Below are 18,309 nucleotides of genomic sequence, written 5' to 3'. Positions count from 1 at the left end.
GATCTTGAACATCCCATGGGTTCTATCTGTTTTCACTGAAAGTTTTATTTGCTTTCTGAGTCTAGATACAAACACAGCAGTGGGAATAACAGCAGCTTTCAGATTTTCTCCTGGGGAAATTGCTTGACTTCAGAAACACCTTAGAAGGTTGGAAAGGTATTACTGGCCAACAGGCACAAAATAATTTGAAATAAAACTGAGCTCTAAGTTGCTGTTGGAAACCACCAGGATAATGAGCCACTTTCAGAAAAAAAAAAAAAAAAAGAAGGTTCATTATTTTTTTTAATTGGGCTGTTTTCCAAGAAATGGAGAGGCTGCTCATCAAAATGCAAGAGGTTTCCAAAATTATGAAGTTTAATTCTGTATACCTGATAGGATGAATCTATTGATTGTACACTGCTGACCTTCACTACTGAGTTTTTCTATCTTCATGTATTTTCTCTTGTGAAAAACAAGCAGTACATAAATATGAACTGAAGTACTTAAAATGAAACTTTAACAAGACCAAAAACATTTTGGCAAGATTATTTCAGGGAACAGTTAAATAAATGAGAACAGCTTTCCTTTGTGATTAACACCATTATAGTCTCATTCATTCAGGACTTTATATTCAGTCAGGACATTATATTCATTCAGAACTTACACAGCAATTTTCAGAGGAGCTTTGAGACTGGGGTATGTTTATATTCAGCTTGCTGCAGAACTGTGATGGGCAGATATAAGAACTACGGAAGCTTTTCTTGTGCAGTTACATAGATATAACCATGACTGAGGAGGTTAGTATTTGGTGGAACGCTGATGGGTTGACTTACAAGGTTTTCTGAGATCGGGTTTTTTTTTAGCTTTCACTTTAAGTATGAATTCTTTCCTTAGTGCCATCCATCCCAAAAATAAAACTGGGATCAAACCTCCTGTACAAGGAATTTTGTAATCATTTGGTAGGAGCTTAGTTAATGCTCAGCTCAAAAAATGGATATGAGATTTTAATCATGTATCTTTGACTGTGCTCCTGATTGACTAACAGCTGCATCAATCATAGAATCATAGAATAGTTAGGGTTGGAAAGGGCCTTGAGATCGTCAAGTTCCAACCCCTCCTGCCATGGGCAGGGGCACCTCACACTAAACCATATCACCCAAGGCCTCGTCCAACCTGGTCTTGAACAGTGCCAGGGATGGAGCATTCACAACCTCCCTGGGCAACCCATTCCAGTTCCTCACCACCCTAACAGGAAAGAATTTCCTCCATATATACAATCTAACTTCCCCTGTTTAATTTTTAACTTGTTACCCCTTGTCCTATCACTACAGTCCCTAATGAAGAGTCCTGTATGATGTCTTTCTGAAAGTCTCTTCCCTTTCTTTTTCTTTGGTCCTTCTCTGAACATCCCATAAGTTTTCAACCTCTTCACAGCCCCCTTAGCATATCAAAAAATTTGATACAGTCTCAAAATGCTTTTCCTTCTGCAATAAGAAATTCTTCACCTCTGTAGACAGTTTCTCTGGTTCATATGCACAGCATTCTGGGAAGAGAGTTTCTTTGGCTTATTTTTGGTTTCATATTAGATACAACAGTCTCATCAAGAAATCTTCTTGTGTAGTCAGGGATAGCTGGCTCAGTGTCATTGGTTTTCACTGACTAGGTTATTAGAGTTCCTCCACCAATATTGTTTCCTTGGTCCTTGTCAGGAGTTTAGTATTTCATTTGTTTTTCCTTTATTATAAAGATAGCATGACAGTAAATATCCAGTCGATTCACTCCATGTCGCTTTTTCTCCAGTTGCTCCATCTTTTACTAATGATTTGTTGGTTTTTGTGTCGTGTCACACACACACACACACACACACACACACACACACACACACACACACACACACACACACACACACACACACACACACCTGAAGCACTCAAGTTTGGTTCTGCGGAGCTATCTGAAAGTAGACGAACGTAGTCGAAGTCCAGCAATACGTACTTGGACAAAAGAAGCAATAGCTAAAATAAGCTTTCATAATTTTAGCGTGGGTGTTACTGTAGCAATTTTGCTTAGATTTTGACAGAATCTTGTTTACAAACTCAGATTTTTATGATCCATCTATAATTAGACTCTGCGTTTTATTCTTAGACTGTGACACTTAAAAGCCAGTGAGTTTCCATCAGTTTTTCAAAAAGGAAATGAAAACCACTAGCCATCCCTCCACATTCCTGACACAGCACTGGGAGTTACCTGTGGTACACCCACAACAGCTGCAGAAGCAGCCTTCATAGACCAGCAGAAAGGGCAGCTGTGTAAGGGCTTGTGGGTAGGAGATGCCAACAGCTTTCTAGTGGTCCCCTTGCCCTGCTGTGAGGGGAGTACCAGCTGTAATGAGCTTCTCTGGCACCTCCATCTGCCATGCAGCCCAGTTGCAAATGATGTGGTGTGGCCCAAGCTGGGGCCCCCAACATCGGAACGACGTGGAGCTGTTAGAGTGAGTCCAGAGGACGGACACAAAGATGATCGGGGGCTGGAGCCCCTCTCCCATGAAGACAGGCTGAGAGGTTTGGGCTTGTTCAGCCTGGAGAAGAGAGGGCTCCAGAGACACTTTCTAGTAGCCTTCCAGTATCCAAAAGTGGCCTAAAAGAATGCTGAAGAGGAACTTTTTAGAAAGGCATGTGGGGATAGGACAAGGGGGAATGGCTTTAAAGAGAGGAGATTTAGATTAGACATTAGGAAGAAATTGTGCAGGTGGTGAGGGATTAGAACAGGTTGCCCCATCCCTGTGGATGGCTGTGAATAGCTCATCCTCGGAAGCATTCAAGGCCAGGTTGGATGGGTCTTTGGGTATGCCGGTCTAGTGGAAGGTGTCCCTGCTCATGGCAGGGGGGTTAGAGCTGGGTGAACTTTAAGGTCTCTTCCAGCCCAAACCATTCTATGATTGTATGATGATTCTGCATTCCACCTGACTCAGATCAGCCACATGCTGGCCAATGTGTAATACGTACATATGTAAGTGTGTTTCTGAGCTTAACAAAATGTCAGGAATTTAACCTTAAAAATGCCCTTAACAGCTCCTGTGCAGAATACATTTACTTATGTGGAGTAACAGCACTTCTCACTTTATGCAGTTATTTGATAGAGTGTGAAGAGTGCTATGCAGAGTTAGAAGAAGGTGTTAGGATCAGTCTGAATTTGGATAGGACATGACATCAAATGAAGATATTAGGAATGAGAGGTTTATTACATTTGTTACCTTCACATTTGAAGGAGGGAGAAGTATTAATAGCAAACAGCAGTATGGATATATTTTTAATTCTCAGTCATCAACACTTTGTGAAGAATACAGACAAAGGGCAAAACAAGGAAAAAGCACAAGTGGCAAGACAGAAGTGTGTTGAAAAGGCACTGTCTTTGCCATTCTGCTGTAGTCAGAAAAGTCCAAATCCTCTTCAGAATACAGGAATAAAAAATGACAGTCTGCTAGACTGAAGCCTGACAAAATTGCCATGAAAATAAGCTAGCTCCAAGCAAAACACTGCTCATCTACTGTTTACCATTATGTTGATTTTTAAGATGAAAAGTCTGATTCTCTATTTGGGGAGAGGAAAATTATTCATTAGCATGGCAATTTTTAATGCCATTATTTCATAATTACTCCGTGAAGTTTGAAGCAGAGATGTCTAGCATTGCCAATAGCTTTTTCATCCTGTTGAATAACACTGAAAAATAATCAGCATAATCAAATCCGAATGTAAAATTAATGTAAAATTGCCAAAGCTGACACGTGGACTTTGAAAAAAGCTTCATTAAAAGAAAAAAAAAAAGTATAACAATAAAAAAAAAGTATAAATTATCTTTTTAGTAACAAAAGTAGAAAGTGGAGGTTTTGACCCAAAGGAGGCTGTTTCAGAATAATGCATGAAATAAGCTGTTGCTACCTTAAAGCGTGGAACACTGAAGGCAGATGCAACTTCTATCTGAATCAGGACTGTGCCAGGACATAGTGTGTGCACCACAGGTTGAACTCATGCGCTAAGTGCTTCTTTTATCTCCCCTCCTTGCCTGCACAGGTTCAGCAGGTGTGAACTTTGTTGACATTTTTTATGTTAACTGTGATTTTAGTAACAGTGAATAAATCAAAATTTTAGGAGAGAAAAACCAAACCATTTTTTTAATTGTGTAAAAAAAAAAAGTACAATTTAACATGCTAGCATATTGTGATTATAACCTAAAGCCATGTGATGTGAAAAGTATTGCATCAGCAAAATTATTCTTACGTTGTATTCTGGGGTTAATGTTAAGTAGTGGTGGTGTTCCATGCCACTTGTTTACCTGTGGCTAATTTGCCTTTATAATCACTATATAAAAACCACATGGTCAAGGTATAGCTGTTTTACTAACTTAGGTAGTCAGAACAACCTAGAGTTCTGTCTTTTGGTATCATTCCATGTGTCTGTAGAGCAAGGAATGTTTATTTAAAACTGAAAAATCCACTTTCTCATTCCTTGCAAAAAATTAGTAGTAACTACTGATTCAGATTCTGGGCACAAACAGTACAAATACACATACCAAACCAGGTACTGTGATCAGCTGCTTAAAACTGTTTCTTGCACTACAGTTCATGAGCAGATACTGGTAGAAAAAGCTTTACTCTGAACAGAAGGTGGGGAAAAAACAGAGCTGGGGAAATAAATAAGAGAAGTCTCTGAACTGGGTGAGGTGTTGATTGAATTTGTATTTCTGTATGGTGCTAGTTGCAAGTAACTAAGATCCAAAGAGAAGTACATTTGGAAACCTGTTTGCGATAGGATCAAAAGGAAAACAAATGGAAAATAGAGAATGGGGAAAGAGAAGAGGTGCTCTAGCGCTTGGAGGGAAGTGGAGGTGAAAGAAGAGGCATGTGGTACTTTCTCTAAGGCTGTGAGGCTTTAATTTGTTTTGCATGTTTTTCACATTAATTCTGTAGAATTGTATTTGCTTTCAAAATCTCATCAGTCACAAGTGCTTGTTGGAATATTTCTGACAGTATTGCTAGTCTCTGAACTTCATAGTTGTGATTAGTTCCTTCAACAAATCTTCCATGCAGTTGCTTTGATTCTCATAATTAATTACTCTCACTCAATCAAGTACTTTTTTCAAAGACTGAAATTGTTAAATATAAACATATTGGGGATCATTGTTCATGATCCCATACAAAAAGAGCAGTTTTAAAGGTTTTGAATCATAGAATCATAGAATCGTTAGGGTGGGAAAGGACCTTAAGATCATCTAGTTCCAACCCCCCTGCCGTGAGCAGGGACACCTTACGCTAAATCATATCACTCAAGGCCTTGTCCAACTTGGTCTTGAACAGTGCCAGGGATGGAGCATTCACAACCTCCCTGGGCAACCTATTTCAGTGCCTCACCACCCTAACAGGAAAGAATTTCCTTCTTATATCCAGTCTAAACTTCCCCTGTTTAAGTTTTAACCCGTTACCCCTTGTCCTGTCACTACAGTCTCTAATGAGGAGTCCCTCTCCAGCATCCCTATAGGCCCCCTTCAGATACTGGAAGGCTGCTATGAGGTCTCCACGCAGCCTTCTCTTCTCCAGGCTGAACAGCCCCAACTTTCTCAGCCTGTCTTCACATGGGAGGTGCTCCAGCCCCCTGATCATCCTCATGGCCCTCTTCTGGACTTGTTCCAACACTTCCCTGTCCTTTTTATGTTGAGGACACCAGAACTGCACACAATACTCCAGGTGAGGTCTCACAAGGGCAGAGCAGAGGGGCAGGATCACCTCCTTCCACCTGCTGGTCACACTCCTTTTGATGCAGCCCAGGATACAGTTGGCTTTCTGGGCTGCAAGTGCACACTGCCGGCCCATGTTCATTTTCTCATTGACCAACACCCTCAAGTCCTTCTCCGCAGGGCTGCTCTGAATCTCTTCTCTGCCCAACCTGTAGCTGTGCCTGGGATTGCTCCGACCCAGGTGTAGGACCTTGCACTTGGCATGGTTAAACTTCATGAGGTTGGCATCAGCCCACCTCACAAGCATGTCAAGGTCCCTCTGGATGGCATTCCTTTCCTCCAGCCTATCAACCGAACCACACAGCTTGGTGTCATTGGCAAACTTGCTGAGGGTGCACTCAATCCCACTGTCCATGTCACCAACAAAGGTGTTAAACCAGACCGGTCCCAACTCTGATCCCTGAGGGACACCACTCGTTACTGGTCTCCAGCTGGACATTGAGCCATTGACCACAACTCTTTGCATGCGGCCATCCAGCCAGTTCTTTATCCACCGAGTGATCCACCTATCAAACCGATGTCTCTCCAGTTTAGAGAGAAGGATGTCGTGTGGGACAGTGTTGAACACTTTACACAAGTCCAGGGAGATGACATCAACTGCTCTACCCAGTTTTTGTAATATATGTTGATTTGTAATATATATTCCTGCGATGAAGAGAACCTGACTACCTGAAAAAGAATCATGTTCTAAGATACTCCATTTAAGGATGGAGTAGGGGACTTTTATAAAAGATATTCTTGATGCCAGCCATTTTTTTAATACTTTCAAAATATTGGAATTGATTTATTAAAGGGTAAGTTCTGCCTTGTGTTTGTGAGGTTCAGATGTATATATGTATAGCTCTGTATAGGTAGTTAAAGCAAAGGTGTTCATTTGCTGACATTTGTGAAACACCTTTTTTTTTTTTGCTGTATGTCTGAGATTAGAGAGGCTCAGCATATGAAATGATGTGTGATACTAGCAAACAGAAAAGCAAGCAAAATGAAAGGTTGCTCAACCTGGAAATGAAGGCTGGATTGGAGTCTGTATTTTACATGTTTTACTGCATGCAAACTTATAATCCACTTATGCAGGACCTGTGCATATGCAGACCTACTAAAATGGAACTTACAAGGACTGTATGCAAAATTTAAATACTAAAATCTTAGAGAGCAGTTGAGGCAGCTTCTCAAGAACCATGGCCTCTGTAAAACATACACCCCGCCCCCCCTCCTCTCCCCCCCGCCCTGCCCCAAACAATTGCATTGTCTGTTTTGGGGCAGAAAATTCAACTTGCTAGCCATTAAGCTACTGAGATAGAGGAGTGCTATTCTCCTATGTATGTTTATCAGCCAAAAAGTAGTGTTCGGCACTTGGAATCCCGACTGGATTTAGACATCTCCTTAATCAGGTTTGTGAGCCCTTCCATGCCTGGTTTTCTGACGTATGTTTCCCGTGGAAATACATACATTTCTACGGTCTATATGTTTTCTTCTTATAGTACATAAAAGGAAAATACAAAATAATATGTGGGGGTTTTCCCCTTTGTAGTTACTTGTAGTCACTGGAGAAGGAAAGACTTCTAATTAAGATATTCTGCATCATTCCCAGGAAGCATTCAGAGAACATACCTGCATTAGCAATTTTGTATGAATTAGGAATATGTTTTTGAAGTAAAGCTCCTCATTGTCTCTACATGCTGTGCTTGGATTCACATCACAGAGCAGTCTTGGAGAACACAAGATGGACTCTTTTTTTCTCTCTGGTTAACGAGAAGATGTGCTCCAACAATTACCAGATATTCAAATCCGGAGGCCCAGAGCAGAATAGGTCCAGAGCCTTTTGTATCTATAGTGCAGATGTCAGCTTCTACCCATATTTTACCCTAAGGATTTGCTCATATTTGCACTGCACTGCTTGCTGATAGAGATACAACTGAGATTTCTTAAATGCTTTGTCGCTTTTAGCTACAGGGTAAGTCTGGGTCCTTCAGCACAGGCAGTCTGAATCGCTCTGCTGCAGTGAGGTGCCTAAATCTGAGGCACTGAAATGTTCACATTAGCTATCTGAAAGTAGGTGATAATAAATACAGTTCATAGCATTCATATCATAACATAGAGCAAAGCAGTACAGGCAGCAGCTGTGTATCGCTTACTTCAGTCCTGTTCAGTGAGTTATTCTCCCTGGGGGAAAATGCAGTGGGGATTGCACCCCATCTGTGCTAATCCAGCTCTTGACTGCTTGCTCTTTGAGAGAGACATGATGGTATTTAAAAAGAAAAAAAAAAAAGCAAAAAAGAAAAAGAAAAAAGAACCAATAGAAAATAGGGAACCCCCCTGTCCTGCTTTTTTTTACGCACCCTTCTCCATACTTGCATTCAGCTGTTTGTAATCACTTGGCTGGCACAAACCAGTTTGATTCTTGTACTAGGATTATTAAGTAAACCATCTAAATTGTTACTAGCATTAACTTCTTTTTACTAGCTTGTTCTGTTGAAAGCTATTTGGTAAATCTTGTTTCACTGTCAATTTCAATATTGTTCCTCCCTCCCAGAAAACACAGACCTCTCAATTCATTCAAGGAATAGTTTAACAGTACACATTTCTTCTGTCAGGGCCATAATAAATCAAGTACAGAATGGTGCAGGCTTTAGTAATGTACTTTTCTGTAACTTACTGATTTTCATAGCCTTTGCAGCATATATTTCTACTTAAAACACTTAAAAATACTACATTACTCATATGTAGGACCAAAAAAAGAGTATTATGCTAATATATTATTAGGAAATCAGAATTTTGGCACCCACCATTAAAAATACAGATAATTAAGTTTGGTGCAAGAACTTCCATTTAGCTCCCTTGTATATATGAGTAAAGATAGTTGTAGAAGTATAACAATACACAAATCCTCATATATGATCAACTGCATTTATATGATTAATTATTTTCCTTGTTTTATACTGGATTTTTTTTCAAATTTTGTTCTAAAGGCTATAACTATTCTCATACCCTTTTCTCTTACAACTGCCATATCTGGAAACTGGATTAATTCCTTTTATCGTCACAATACTTTCTGAGATGTTAATTTCTCTTTTATGGGTGAGAAAGAAGCTTATTTTTAAAGTTTCATATTCTCAGCTTGTGTCATATGAGTACTTAGCACTTCGTATTTTCAGACCTTTAGTAACACTGGTTTCAGTCTCCAAGTATATCTATCTTCTGCATATCAGGCTCCATTGTGTCTGGTTTTGAACATCAGAAGTGGTTAATGTAAATGGAGAACCATTTGTGAAAATTTGGCTGAGACACAGGAGACTATAGCAAGAAGAATGGTACAATGCAGTTCTCCATGGAAATGCTCTTGAGTATGATAATCTCATACTCATGAGATTATCCTTTCTTTAGCTGAAACTCCCATCTCCATTCACTAAACGCTTTCCAAGTTCATCAAAAAAAGACTTGCCGACTGAATAATACTCAGTCTCGCTTATTTTAAAACCAGTTGAGTTCTATACCATTCACCATTGTGATGTATATGCATGCAGGACAGAAGGTGAGATTTTATCGTATGAATGCTTCCTTTTCTAACTTTCATTATGATCTTTAAACAGGACTATTTATTTGTGTATAAAAGTTATAGTGAAGGTGCCTGAATTTAAACTTTCTGATTGCCATGTAATCCTTCTGTACAAAATTCACACCATATCTGTCTTCCTGTGGTCTTTGTTCTGTCCAAATCACATCTTGGTTCATTAAAAGTGCTTTATGGCTCCTTTGTATTGTGATAAATTTCCCTGATACTCATACAGTAGTAGCTTAGTGAGAATTGTATTTAAATAGACAGGGAATATGATGACAGAAATAGAAAAATAGAATTCAGCTGCACACTTAAGTATTCTGTGACTTTGACCAGTCGATAGGATTGGGAGATCTGCTTCAAGTGATACCCAAAACAACACCACATTGTGGCGCTCTTGCCTTGCAAGGTTAGGAGGAACCTTAGAAGGGCATTTAGGGGTGAAAAAAATAAACTGATGGTGTACAATCTGATTCATCTGAGTGGCATTCAGGTCAATACATACATGAAGAGGGTGGTTTGGGGTTTGACTTACAGGTCCTCTTCTTTGTGAAGCTTGTTCTACTCCAAGACTGACTGGCACTGGGGGACCAAAGACAACTAATGAGAAAACAGATTTTGCAAGCGGAGCAGACTCATCAGCAGCAAGGTGGGGGAAGGCACAGTTGAAGAACAGGTGTTTGGTTTATGCTTGATCTTGTCGAGAAAGGGGAAAAATGCAGTATGTTCAGGTCAAGTGTCAGCTGCTAAAGTACACCTTTAAGAATGTTGAAGTGCCAGGTTCATATGGGACGTAGACTTAAACACTCCACAAAAATGAGAACAATTCTTCAAAGCTGAAAGCTAAAGCATTAATTAATTTCAAATGTTTCTCTTAGAATGATTTACTTTTAGTCAACTAGACTCTTCATTTACTATTGAGTAGTTTATTATTGTTTGTGTTTCCTTTTGAGAGTTACTTCGGACATTATACTGCAAATTTCAGAACCTCCCTGAAAGGAGAAGCCTGGCTTATCTCCTCCTTCTCTCTGGTTTAGTGAGGTTACAGCTACAATTGAATTGCCAGATATGAGCAAGTGGCAAGGTTTAGGAGACATACCGTATTGTGGTACCTCTCATCTAATGCATTTCACTTGGTACAAGCCTCTTTACCACTTTTCCTATTTCACATATCTGCCTTGAGAAGCCTTTCTCCTATTATTATTTTAGCCTTGTAAGGGTTTTGTTTTCATAGGTCTCACGAACATTTTGCATTATGCTGAGGTTTGCAGCACGTAATGCAGCTTCTATCTGCAGCTCCATGACCTTGTACCAGCCAGCAGTATGGTGTCAGTAAGACATGTCACTCGTTGTCAAGAAATGCTCCTTCTCTATTGTTTTACCTGTCTCCACAGCAACTGACAGCTCAGATGAATTTCCCAGAAGCTGATCTTCCCTGTTGAAGGTTTAATTTCAAAGCTTAATTTTAAATTCTAATTCTAAAATGTGTGCCCTGCCCACATCTCATTCCATTTGTGCTTTCTCTGCATGCTGAAAAATTCCATCTTCTCACTCTCCTGTCTTCTGACATAAATGTAGCAGCTGGTGCCTCAGTAGATTTCAAGGAGCATAATAGAGGCAACCTCAAAAACAAAGAAACAAAGCAAGACAAAATGAACCGCCCACCTTAACATGCTTTCCTCCTACTTAACTTCCATGCTCAATCCCTACAGTCATATATAACTGAGTATAGGTAGAGTCTGCATCATCATCCTGAAGAAAAAGGTCTAAATCAGAACTTGATGGTCTACTCAAAGACAGGCAGTAAACAGACAGTATTAATAAAATAAAATCCAAATCGGTTTTGTTTTTTGCTTTGTTTTGTTTCACTGTTTAGGATTTTTGTTGTTGCTGTTGTTCTGTGTTGTGTTTTGTTGCAGGTTTGTTTTGTGTTTTTTTTTTTTTGTGGTTTTTTTTTTTTTTTTTGTTTCCCCTCAAATGAAAGTTTTTTAGTCTGCTTGATCTTTTCAGAGATTAGATACAGAGGTTTTTTTCCTAATGTTGATTCATTGTGGGCTTCCTTCTCTATACCTTTGCTAAGTATGCCATCCTGTTGAAATTGTGCAGATGTTGTGCATTGTGATGTTATTCAGTAAATAATTTTCTGTTTGGTCTTGTTTCCTGTTAATTAATAATTCCTAAAATTGCATTTTGTTTTTAACTTCTACTGGGCATGAAGAACAATAATCAAAGGATTTAATTTGGCTATTAATACTAATGAAATTTATAGGAGTCCATGACTGTTGTCTGTAGTTAGGGCTGTCCCTTCTTGCTTTGCGTATGCAGTGCTTGCAGATAGCTACTTCAAATTTCATCTGCCTTTTTTTTTTCCAAGTGATTCAGTATTATGAGATTCTTCTACAGCTCTTCGGAGGTTAGTGTGGTACAAAACAGTAAGTGAGATTGCTAACTTGTGTTATCAGCATACTCAAAGAAAAGCCTCTTTCTTACAGATTAAGTTCTTAGGGTTACTTCTTTTATTTCAGACAAGAAAAGTGAAGACCTTGGAACACTGTTCTTACAGACCAGTGAAGATTAGAGATACTACTGTAAGGAGGTCTGTTTGACTAGAGAAATACAACCAAAATCTTCAGGCAAACATCTTTTCTGAAGCTAAAAGCACTTACAATAAGATACAGAATCACATTATTAATTCAGATGAGTGCTTCTTATAACTCACATTGCATTCATTTTCAAAATAAATCCAAATAACGTTCTTACTTTCAGGTAAGCATCAGAGCTTTTATAGCGGCACTATAAATCTGAGGCAGAGAAGTCATGACTTCTATTTTGGGATCTATGGGAGTGGATGCATGGCTATCAGTACATAAATTTATCATTTATGCTGTTGGTCATCCAGAGTAGAGTAAGATAGAAATTGCACGTGATATATAAAGTTTGTTTTGAATTTCCATATTTAGAGTTTGATCTTGCTTTCCAAGCAAGATTTATCTTTCCAAGCTCATGACAGTGAAAAATTTCACTTTAGTTGATTTATGGACAGAAAGTGTAATTATGCTTATCTGGGGGTTGCTTTCTTCAGTGATAGAAGTCCTCAGATCAGAATATTCTAGAAATGCTGTGTAGAAATACGGAGATTTATGTCATTATGGTAAATTCTTATGTTCTGCAGTACCAGAAATCTTCCTCCTTTTCTCCCTCCATCTCTTCCCCCCCCCCCTTCTGTTTGTTTATTCGAACTGGTCTATTACTTAGGAATGTAACATTGAACTAACTTGGCTGTGAAAGTTTCCTGATATAGGTTGAAATTTCAGGGAGTGAGATCTGGTATCACTTGTTTGATTTTGCCCTCTTGTTGCAGGGATAAATATGTGCCAGTCTTAGCCGACTTGTGATCTTTGTAGGAAAGGGAAATCTCAACAGTTAACTGTGACTGAAGATCACAAGGGTGGGGATTTCTGTTCTTTAACTCGTTTATTGAAAAAACCATCAGGTATATGTGAGGTCCATTAAATAGCCCTAGAATATTCTGTTGGGTTTTTTTTTAAGTGGCTGAATTGTTGGCATTAGAAGATTAAACTTTAGATGTATGAAACTTTTAGATCTGTTTTCTCTGTTCCCATTTCTCCTAACCCTATGCCTGCAACTTGTCTGTGTCATTTTATTACAATATCCAATTATGGTATGTTTGCACTGTTGAAGTTTTTATTATATGGCTTGCATATATATTATTTTTTTCCCTGGACTTTCATCTTCCATCCTTATCCCATAACCCATGTTAAGCTATGGGTTTTGTTAGCCAACATTAACGGTAGCCTGCTTTCACTGTGTTCTTTGTGACCACATTTGAAGTGCCAATAAAAAGTTATGAGTCCCAGAAGCTGAGGACATAAAAGATACAAAATTCAATCCTCTACCTCCTAGTCTTTTAACCACAATATTATTTGAATCAAGGACACTATTATTATGTGCCATAAAGCCCAGTATTTTTAAAGAGTGTTTCCCAAAGTAGTTTTGACAAATGGGACAGACAAAATCTTTTTACCTGTTCATCACTTACCAGGGATTTTAAAATATCTATATATGTTGTAAGAAAATAGTAAAAAAGGAACTTAACCACTGTGGATACTAGAACAACTAACATGGTGATCTAGGCTCAAGATGAGCCTTCCTCAGGAGTGTTTCAGCACAAACCAGTTGAAAAAATACCCTGCTTACCAGAGATCACTGAAAAATGATAGCCACGCCGTGCCTATACCTTTGTACAATGGTCAGGATGGGTCTTAGGCTAACCCAGAAACATTTCTTTTGAAGGAGTCTAGTGAAAGCAGTTTAAAATTGTCTTGGAGCAAGATGCTAATAAAGTAGTGTAGAATTGGTGCTTGAGCTCATTACATAGCCCTTTTTGTTTGTTTGTTTGTTTGGTTTTTAAGATAAATGTTAAATTCCAGATATTTAGAGAACACTACTATGTGATTTAGTGACTGTCATGTCCTGTCCCAAAGTGCCAGCACTGAAAAATACCCTCCTTGCTCAGCGTAGTTACAATGCTTCCCATGTCCATCTGTAACAGTTAGATGAGCATTCGTTCCCTGAAGAAGGAGATCAGTCTCCCTTGTATTTTTACTGTATCAGTATTAACTCTTCCCTTGCAGTCTCTTCTTTCTCAGGCTTTTGTTCTGCTTTCCAGAAAACCTTGATACAGCCAGCTTATTTTTCTAACCTTAGACCTCAGAAACTTCTTTAACATCAGCTTATGACAACAGGTTATTGTGCCTTGTTTGTAGTCTAAAATCAGTGGAAAGTCACTGTCCAGGCAATGTGGAAGAGTTAACCTCGTTTCCCCCATATTGTGAGGGTAAAAGGGGTCTTCAGGTGGGGCCAAATGTCCCTGATGGGTGGAAACTTCACACATATACCCAATTTGTAGAGTTTTGGGAAAAAGCACTAGAAAGCCCTTGTGTAAATACTTTTACTGAACCAAAAAATAGGCTAGCCCTTTTCCTAGCCAGAAGGACCACATTACTGTATGGATAAGAGGCTCCCAACCAGTCTCTGAGACTTAGACATAGGTATATATGTGTTTGTGTAAGAATAGATAACTATATAGATTTATATTGAGCTTTCTTCTTATTTTTCTCTAATTGTGTAGCTATGTACACCTGTATATCTAAGAATGTGCATATAGTATGTAGGTGTATATATACGTAGGTATATATACTTGTATATAGTGTATGTGTAGGCATATATCCTTGTCAAAGGATAATGTTTGCAGCTGGGTTGCCTCTGGCCACACATCAAACAAATTAGGAAGGTTCCCTTCTGTGAGGGATGCATGTGCATCACTGTACTGACCATTACTGAAAGCATGTTAACTGTGAAGACTGGGTGTTCCTTAGTAATGAAATTACCAGTTTTCAAGTAAATAAAATTCAAGAAAAATGGTTTTATGCTGCAGTGGTTTTGTGAGCAGCATGATACATGCATGTGATAGGGACTGTGCAGGCATAGAGCATATAGCTAATGTTTTGTGCTCTCACTGTAACAGCATTTCTTGCCATGGAGCAGCATGGGTACTACAGCTGCTGACTTCAAAAAAGTGTGAGATTAAAAAATGGAGTGACATGTCACATAATGGGACTGAGATCAGATAGGCTAAATCTAGTTAGATCAGACATTATTACATTGCTTGTTAAAAGTCTGGACAGGATTTAAAATTCTTGGATGAAATAAAAGCTGTTCACATCTCAGAATTTTGTTAGTTTCTTTTGCCTTAATCCTTCTGGCATACACTAGTTTTTCCTCTCTACTGCTGTGGAATGTGCCAGAGAGTTTTTCCTTGCTATTGCCAGGAAACCATTGGAAAATGCTTCTTCCTTTCCTGTTGATTGTTGTGCTGATTCTTAAAATATCCCATTCTGAAGAAATATATTTGTTATTCCCTGGATGCCCTAGAAATTGTCTGTTGTGGGGCTGGGCACTTTCAAGGGTTTCACTACCTGTATTTGAAGATTTGCCATGTACTTTTTATCAGGAATGTCTTCTGGTGTGTTGGGTCATCCAAGCAGTGTTCCCTATTTAAGAACTAAATAGCATGTGTTTAAAATATAAATTTGCAGTAATCGATTCTAAATACAGAATTAAGATTCTAAACAGAATTAAGACAGTGCTTAATAAAAGCAATCTTCCTTGGCTGCTCTAGCCTCTCTGAAAGGTTTCATCTCTCTTACTTTTCTATCAAGACAGACTCTTCCTCTATTAATTGAAGATTATCTGCAGACCCTTTTTAGTTTGCTTACACTGAAGAAAAATGTCTCCAAGTAAAAGCTTGTGCTTTCCTCCTCTGCCATGCCTGGTCTAGAATGCTTCCATCTCTTTACTTGTCGTGTAAGATCGTAGACTCTTTTCTCCTTTTTCCTGAGCACTCCTGTTGATAACTACCTCTGGCACCGAGGAAGGTATTACTTCACTTCTTCCCCAAGGTTCTCAGGGTAATGCTTCAGTGGCTGCTTACTTCAAAGTGGTGAGCAGAGCAGTGCCTGGTGGAGGTGTGTCTGCTTAATTCATATGAGAACCACTTCTAAGAAGACTTACTGAGATTTGTCTGGGATCAACGGACTGTATAATGTGCCTTTTCAGTCACAAAAAAGTGAATTTTGTGCTTTTTTTTTTTTCTTTTTGCATGGGAAATATAATGACTCAGGTATTTCAAGCTTTGGACATAAGATGTGGTCTTTTATTAGGACACTCAGAATATGTAGCTTTAGCTTTTGTTGCATCTTAGACAACAAAATGTTAAAGCAAGTGCAGAATCTCAGACTAGAAAAAGAAAACAAAGTAACAACATAAAAAAAGAGAAGCACAAAAGGCGTCAATATTTCAGCAATATACATAAATGCAGAAACAATTTTTAATCCCGATAAGCTATCAGTGATGCAGGTGTTGTAACTACTGTTTTCACTACTTATTTCTGAATATTGATAAATAATTTTAGCAACTGGGAGCTCTCACCTTCAGCCACCTTGTTCCTGGGTATTGCCTGGGGAAGATTCACTAAATGAGGTTGTACAAATTCATCCATTTTTTTCTGGCAACTCTTCAGACACAGGAAGTCCACAGTCACAAGAACATGTGAGGGAGTCTCTGATCATTGATCTTACGTTAATTAATGTCAGAATAAGCCATTTAGGAAACCCACCTTGCATCCTCTGTGTATTTATTTAGGTTAGGCAGCTACTGGTACAGTTCAGCTTATCACTCTAGATTCAGAAAAACTGCATGACTGCTGTAAAGGTTTTGATTTCAGCCAGTGTGTCTCTAAATGAGAATGTCACCAGATAAGCAATACAAAAAAACCTTCCTTCTCCACCAACAAAAAAGTCTAGGAACATAGATTTCTTACAAAATGGGAATGATGATGTAATGGTAATTTTTACAAGACAGGGGATAAAGTATACCCTAGAGGTACATTTAGATCCTTTTCAAAACCACTAGAGAATATATGTAATTCCAGTAGTATTTTCTGTTATTGCTTGCTGTAAGTATACTGCACTCTCTTATAAATAGGAACAAACTCTGTCCCTTCAGGTACATATGTAATTCCCTGAGAAAGTGATAGATCTATATGAAAGTGGTTTCTTGAAAGGATTTTCAGCTGCTGAGATGCTTAGAAAGGAATGGTTGATGTCAAATTACAGGAGACCTAACAGCTGTACTTTCAGGATGGAGTTTTCAAAAGCTTTTCTTGAGGACCTCCATAAAAACTCATGGGAACAACCAGAGACGCTTCTGTGCTGTTTTGAAAATCTGCCCTGAACAGCTCTCCAAATGCTACATAAGCATGTGAATTGGGCTATCGTGTCCCCAAGAGAAACCTTTGTGACCGCTCCTGATACGCCCTTACTCTGTCATGGGGGCATTTCTGCATTCTGCAGGCAGTGCAGAAATGGAAGTTGCCATAGCATCCAAGGGCTGACATAAAATTAAAACCTAGCAATTGAATTTATGTGGAATCAGCTGCATTTTCCTTTATTTAGTTCAGTTGTCTTGTTCTGTCTAACAGTAAACCATGTTATTCCTTCATGAGAATGTATTTCCCCTCTAATTCCTTTAATTAAATGGTACCAGGTAGGTAACAATATAGGATAAAAACACTGCCAAATCAGGGCCACACAGATGTTCAAAAGACCCCTGAGCAAAAGTTGGAATTGTGGTCTGTTCTAAATCGGGATTTATTATTAGTGTCATCATACACAGCTCATTGTGCCTACTTAAAAAATTGCAGACTGTGTTTCCTGCCTCCTCAGCCTCATCTGGGCAGCCCTGGGCTGTATTTATGAGACACTTAATCTTTTTCTACTTCTCTTTTTCTCTGTTTTAAACTTCTCAGTATCCTTTTTCAAACTTGAAGTGTGGTCATTGCTATAGATTCAGTCGAGTATGTAGTAGAATGGTAACTTGTGGTTGGATTTAATAATAACTGGGAAGGCAATGTGAGGTCCATTTATAAATTGTAACAGCTTGAAATGCGTTATATATAATGGCTTGGGAAATACAGCAGATATATTGCCCAAGTTCAAGAGCAATTGATTAAAATACTGTCAAGAGAGACATACTTACAAGAGTGCAGTAACTGAGTCAGTGCTTAAGTTCTGTTTTCCTGACTGCTGGATCCAGCTGTTGTCTCTCATTTTCTATACACATCATAAAAGCTACATGAATGTGTTGCTGTTTCTCCAGCCTGATGAGGCCTTGTGCCCTAATCAGTGACACTAGGTTTTATCAAGATACAGGCAATAAATGTATTGCACAGTGAAGGGAGCAATTGGTAACTGTTGCATAGATGTTTTTCATGGAGGTGGCATCACTTTTGGTGAGGATCAGCTCATTCATCTCATTTCTAGACTATGCTTCCTGCTCATCTTTTAATTCCTTCTCACACTACCTGAAGTCTTTTACCACCTGCGTAATAGATTGGTTTTAAA

The 18,309-nt window shown here is 38.8% G+C and overlaps 1 protein-coding gene across 2 annotated transcripts in view; it reads left to right on the top strand.

Annotated features, from left to right (window-relative positions):
* GPC6 (glypican 6) overlaps positions 1-18,309 on the top strand; it is a 726,274-nt gene that overhangs the window by 13,439 nt on the left and 694,526 nt on the right. The window lies entirely within an intron of this gene.

Source organism: Pezoporus wallicus, unplaced genomic scaffold (assembly GCF_028554395.1).
Source record: "Pezoporus wallicus isolate ANWC-B61680 ecotype Strahan unplaced genomic scaffold, APGP_CSIRO_Pwel_v1 contig_6944, whole genome shotgun sequence".
Lineage (NCBI taxonomy): Eukaryota > Metazoa > Chordata > Aves > Psittaciformes > Psittacidae > Pezoporus > Pezoporus wallicus.
The sequence above is the reverse complement of the archived record's forward strand: the minus strand, read 5'-3'. Positions and strand labels throughout refer to the sequence as shown.